The sequence below is a fragment of the Nicotiana sylvestris genome, chromosome 9 (assembly GCF_000393655.2).
Source record: "Nicotiana sylvestris chromosome 9, ASM39365v2, whole genome shotgun sequence".
Lineage (NCBI taxonomy): Eukaryota > Viridiplantae > Streptophyta > Magnoliopsida > Solanales > Solanaceae > Nicotiana > Nicotiana sylvestris.
The window spans coordinates 59,448,950-59,454,992 of NC_091065.1; the positions used below are offsets into that span (position 1 = coordinate 59,448,950).

Sequence of the window (6,043 nt, forward strand, 5' to 3'; positions counted from 1 at the left end):
AAGACAGTCAACATCAACGAATACAGCACAGGGGAGCCCAAGATAGGCCTATAAGATAGTCAACTTAGTTTAGACCTCTAAGTTTATACCATCACCTCAGATAATATGTAGATACAAAGCTTGTAGGCATATTTTCTAATACAAGGACATCATAACTAAGTGCAAGCAAGTGCATATATGAAAGTGTATGATTCTAATTTCCAAAAAGAAAAAGCATTCACACTTCAGTGAGCAGACATGACACATAATTCAATACAAATTTGACATGGGAGTATCCTCTATAGGCAAGTTATCTAATAAACATGCATAGGGTTAATTGAATATATCAAGTCCAGCATGTCAACAAGATCTTATAGGTAAGATTTCTGTTAATACAAAGATTATATAGAAGTGAGCATGGAGTTCTAGAGTATATGTATTCTATGACAGAATACTCAAAACAAATTGGTCAAATGCAGACAAAACAAAACATATATTCGATTGAATATAAGGATGTTCAGACAGTGCATACTGACATAAAAACCTTAAGAGGCATATTCTCTATGGAATTCAAGGTGAGATAGTCAGACAAACCAATCAAGTGCACAAAAGAATCATATTACATGGTTTATACTGTTCTAGAAATAATAGTAAAGTGAGCTCTCCTGCCTTCCTTGATACGAAAAGTTACAGATGGATCAGAGTAAAACATGCTAGGGCCCATAGGCATACTTTATAACAAGGAACGAGAATTCTTAAAGACTTGATTTCTAAGGAGGATCAAGTACCGTGTCTAGTAGAGTCTTGATTATGGATGTGTCGCGCCACATTTATAATCAGGATGCTACATGACATCTAGTGTTGTTACCTTCTTCCTAAATCTAGATCGTGCGTAAAGCTGAGTCGTCAGTGTTTATCTCTAATATTTACCTTGTTTTCTTTCAGCAATGCCTTCGATAAGGAAGCAAGCGATTAGTTGACGGCTTGATACAACTGTAGGAGAGGGTACCGGCCAGGTGCCTCTAGCCAGAGCAGCCCAAAGTGAAGCTTAGAGTGAGATGTCGTCTCACACCTCATCTACTCCGTCTCCTCCAGAGGATATTAAGAGGGACCCAACACCTCCAGTTCCTCCATTTAGAACTACAAACCACAATATGCACAATGCGGTGCAGTTGTTGACTACTAGATAAACTGGTTAGTGTGAGAGTTCGTGATTTTATTAATCTAGACCCTCCAGCGTTTACCGGATCAGACTCCAATGAGGACCCGCAAACTTTTATTGATCAGGTTCATCGTACATTACAGGTTATGCACGCTAGTGATATTGAGGCAGTAGAGTTGGCTTCTTATCGGTTACGGGATTTAACAGTTTTCTAGTATGATAGTTGGGAGAGATCCAAGGGCCCGAACGCTCCTCCAACTGTGTGGAAGGAATTTTTTGAGGCCTTTTTTTGTCATTACTTTCCAGTTGAGATACAACGAGCTAGAGTTGATAAGTTCTTGAACCTTCGACAGGGTAATTGTAAGGCCCTGGAAAATTTTGCTAAGTAGTTTAAGATTGCGTGGTACCAAGGTAGGCTAATTATATTATTTTATGTGCAGACGAGGACTATTAATACGATGGATATTAAATGGATATGGTAATAAGTGCGAGGCATATTATAAGTGATGTGGGGTCTAGGGAGAGGCCTAAGTCTAAGTCAAGTTGAAAATTGCATGATAGACTAAAGTTCCAAATGAGTACGCACAAGTCCAAACTTTGGACGAGCATATCTACATATATATTAAATGAAAGATTTTTGAGTCTAGTTTCTAAAGCTTCAAACCATTCGTCATTTGGACACTCCAACAAAAAGTTATGATCAAATTACCAAAAACTGGCAAAATACGTTCTGCGGCCAATTGTGCGAACCACAAAACAATTGTGCGAACTGCTAAAGTGGTTTGTGAACCGCAGAATGGTCGCAGACCTATCCAATGCAGCCTAGTTCTGGGCATCAATTTTGCGATCCATTGTGCAACCCGCATACCCGTTCTGCGGTCCATTCTACGATCGTAGACCTGAGTTCGGAGGGTTCATTTTTATATTTTCAAAACCCGACCCCATTTTGGTAAATAGCCTTTAGGGCTTATTTTGGGGCGATTTTCTAAGGATTTTAGATAGAGGTAAGAGAATTTTAGAGAGAGAAGGAGGAAACCTAACATTCTAATTATCCAATCTTGCACCAATCCTCAAGAATCAAGGAAGCTAATCACTAGATTATCATCTATCCGGGTAAGCCAAACTCTTAAGCTTTCATGCAAGAGGTAATAAGTCCAAATATATTGTGGGATTGGAAATAGGTCAGTTATGTGGCACTAGGTTGAAGTATGTGGGATTAATGAACTATTTTGGGTAGTTTCTTCTTGAAATTGGTTGAGGGAAGAAGGGATTTACATTATAGAGCCTCGTAGTCTATTTCACATGTTAGGTGTTTGACAAAATTCCTAAGAGAGTTACACCATGGGAATTCTTTTAATTATTAACTGAATTTCGCTATCTTCCTATAGATTATTATTGCTAGAAGTATTGGTACGTTGTAGTAACTTAAGGAAAGCTCAAACAAAGTATGTTGGCTAAACTTTCTCTCTTAGAATTGAGTTACTGTAAGTTCAAGAATTGTTGGCTCAAGATACCTAATTTCTAAATTCCAAGGTATTCCCTATAAACTGGATTATTCCGAATGAGCCTTATGCCAAAAGATAGATGTTCAAAGTATGGTTTGCATATAAAAATGTTATGGCTTTGAGTCGTGTTTTAAATGAAAACTAGTATACCAATTGGGTAAGAAAAACTCGATATGCTTAAGACTCTTAATTGCTCATATGTGGACCTAAATTCTTGATTGGAAATGTCTTCTTATTGATAATATTTAAAGATGCTTGAAAATAAAATAAGTGAATTGAGGAAATAGAGTGTGGCCAACGTGCCAAGAATTTAAGTTATAGTTGTGGCTAGTGGTGCCAATGAAATAAGAGTATGCGATAAATAGTATGAAATGAGCCTTGACTCAACTATTTTAAAATGAATACAAAAATAGAATTGCCTAAAAGATTTTGTACTCAATTCATGCCCATAAGTGGCTGTTTTAACTAATGTTTTGCTTTATAAATATATCCAACATGATTTGAGTTCTTACGTACTCAAATGTTGAAATTGTACATTGCCATTTTTGGGAAAGAGTATTTTTAAGAATAAATGGTGTATTTACTTGTTTATGATTTTGATGTGTGTTTCTCTTGTTGGTTGGTGATAATAGTCTAGATTTATGTAATTTGGCGATTGTTTATGCCCCAACATTACTATGTTTCACTGTTATAGGATAGTTAAATGATGATAAATTGGTTGTAATTGTGAATTTCATGTTTTGCAGGAGCGAGTTGCGTGTATGAGGACTTAGAACTATAATTGGAGCTAAATTGAAGAAAGGGAAGCCCCTCGGAGCTGAGTACGTTGGAAGAAGAGAGAAAGAAGGGCTGAAATGATGACCCAGACTAGCACGCCCACTAGCGCGTCCCTTAGTGCGACCGCGCTAGCCCAAGAATTCGAGGCAGAATGTTATGACATATGCGCAGTCAGTACCGCGCCCACTAGCGCGACCCCGCTAGTCTAGTTTCAAAAAATAAAAGTTAGGGGTAAACTTGGAAGTTCGGGAGCAATTCCACAAAACCTAAAAGAGGTTCAGCTCGCCCAAAAAAAGGGATTATCAAGGTTTGGATAGCTGAGTTCAAGGAGAGAAAAGCAAGAGGCAAGGAGGGGACTTCAACATAGAGTTCTTCCTTTCTCTCTTTTGTATTTTACCATTTGTGATGAATTTGGCTTTTGTTATGATGAACACTAGTATGTGTAGCTAAATATTTAGTCTAAGGTTTTGATGGAACCTATTGAAGGATGAACTTCTTGTTTGGTTAATATAGATTGCTCGGTTTAATCTCTATTTGTTCAACTACATTCTTGTTGTAGTTAATTGATAGGATCCTCAATTAGTTGTGCCTATTTAGTATGTATTACTCGGGAGAGAGTGCATATTTAGGTAATTGTTGAACAACACACTCCTAAAGTATATGAGGGATCAATAACCGAGGGTTTAAAGGCGGGAATAGAGATAACAAAGCTTTGGGTGCGATCTAAAGTGAGTTGTATTAAAATCCAGCTAGCGTAACTCGGGAGAGTGTGTCTAGTAAATTGTCGTGATTACTCGGGAGAGATTTACGATAATAAGAGTGCTCATGATCGATAGAGACAGTTAGGCAAATCTATATGATCCATAACCGCAAGGGATTCCATCAATAGGGGAAATTGACTTAATTGTAGTCCGTCATAGTTAGTAAAAATATCCTCAATTGTGATTCAAATGTTTGGGAACTTGATTACGTAAAACTTAGTGAGTCTGACAAGAGTAATTGATAGGTTATTTCCTTGTGGGTTTGACTTTGGGCGAAATACTCAGATTATATTTGCAACGTCCGTTTGTCCTTTTTATAAGGCATGGTTGGGTGTGATCAAATTTTGGCGTCGTTGCTAGGGAGTTAATGGTGTTATCAATTACAATTGAAAGAAGTACAAAAATTCTTAGTATAGTCAGTTTCTCTATATCCAATCTATACATTGAAATTTTAACGTTTGTTGACTTGGTTGTACAAGTGCATCCTAAAAACTCATCGAGAACTGGTGAAGTATTTTTAGCATTATCAGATCCCGAGAAAGTTTTCAAGGCCTTGAATTGGGCCAACCGAAAAAACAAACAATTGAACATTTTGAACTAGATATGAGGGATCATGTAGTAGACCCAGCTGCGCCATTAGTGTCAGTGGCACCTCTTGTGCCAGAGGCTGCGCTATATGACTAGGCACAACGCACAGCAGAGAACTTGGCCACTGCAATTTTAGTCCTGCAGATACATGCTGAATCGTTTCAAATCACGAACAACATGTTGCACTTGTTGCAAAACAAGGGACTATTTTCAGGGTCACAAATCGAATATCCTCAACAACACCTGAAGAATTTCCTGTCAATCTGCAAAACTCAGAGGCAGCCCGACATAACTCAGGAAGCAATAAAGTTGTTGTTGTTTCCATTCTCAGTGACAGGAGTTGACCAAACCTGGCTAAACTCACTTCCCATTAATTCCATAATGACTTGGGAGGAGTTGGTCAAGTAATTTGTGAACAAGTTTCATCCACCCAACAAGACTGCTCAACAAATTGATGAAATTTTGAGTTTCAAACAAAGACCAATGGAGACACTCCAAGAAACATGGGAACGATTCAAAGGGATGTTGGTTATATGTCCGCACCATGGTATTCCAGATCAGATGTTAGGGTAGCGGTTTGGTAGATGGCGTGAAGGGTAATGTTGATGCTTCAGCTGGTGGAGCATTTTTGAGCAAAACATAGAGAGAAAGCCAGAGTTTGCTTGACAAGACGACACAAAATTTGGGATGGACAACTAGGAATGCACCTATCACTCTAGTAGTTCACTCAATACCCTTAGATCCATCCAACACTCTTGCAGAAAACATGGCCACATTAATGACACAGATGAGTATACTCACCAAAAAGGTGGAAGAATCAGGGAAGAAGCAGCATGTACAGATTGTAGATACTACCAATGGAGGCTTATGCACATCTAGCATTAGTCAGCCAATTGGTAACCAGTGGAATGTAGAAAGTGATCATCATCACTACCATGAGGACATGAATTATGTGTCAAATTATGGAGGCTATAGATAGGGTGGTCAAACTTGGGGCCAACAAAATCTTCCATATAGGCCAATCCAGCCACAGCTCAACAATGGAAACATGGATGTATGAGACCTCACAGTAATATGGCACCTTACCAAAGGCCACAAGGATAAAATAATCAAAATCAACAGCAGGGGTATCATCCTCCTCAACACCAGCATGGTGGAAGGCAGGAAGATGGGTTTGCTAGACTCGAGGCAATGATGCAGCAGGTTATTGGTCAAATGCAAAAATCAATGAAAGATTAAATGCACATGAGTCAGCTATTAAGAATATTGAA

The 6,043-nt window shown here is 38.4% G+C and overlaps 1 non-coding gene across 1 annotated transcript; it reads right to left on the reverse strand.

Annotated features, from left to right (window-relative positions):
- Nucleotides 1–5,216: 5,216 nt before the first annotated feature.
- LOC138878870 (small nucleolar RNA R71) lies at nt 5,217–5,323 on the reverse strand. The gene has a single exon (XR_011402642.1). It is a non-coding gene; the product is annotated as a small nucleolar RNA R71 (small nucleolar RNA).
- Nucleotides 5,324–6,043: the final 720 nt, after the last annotated feature.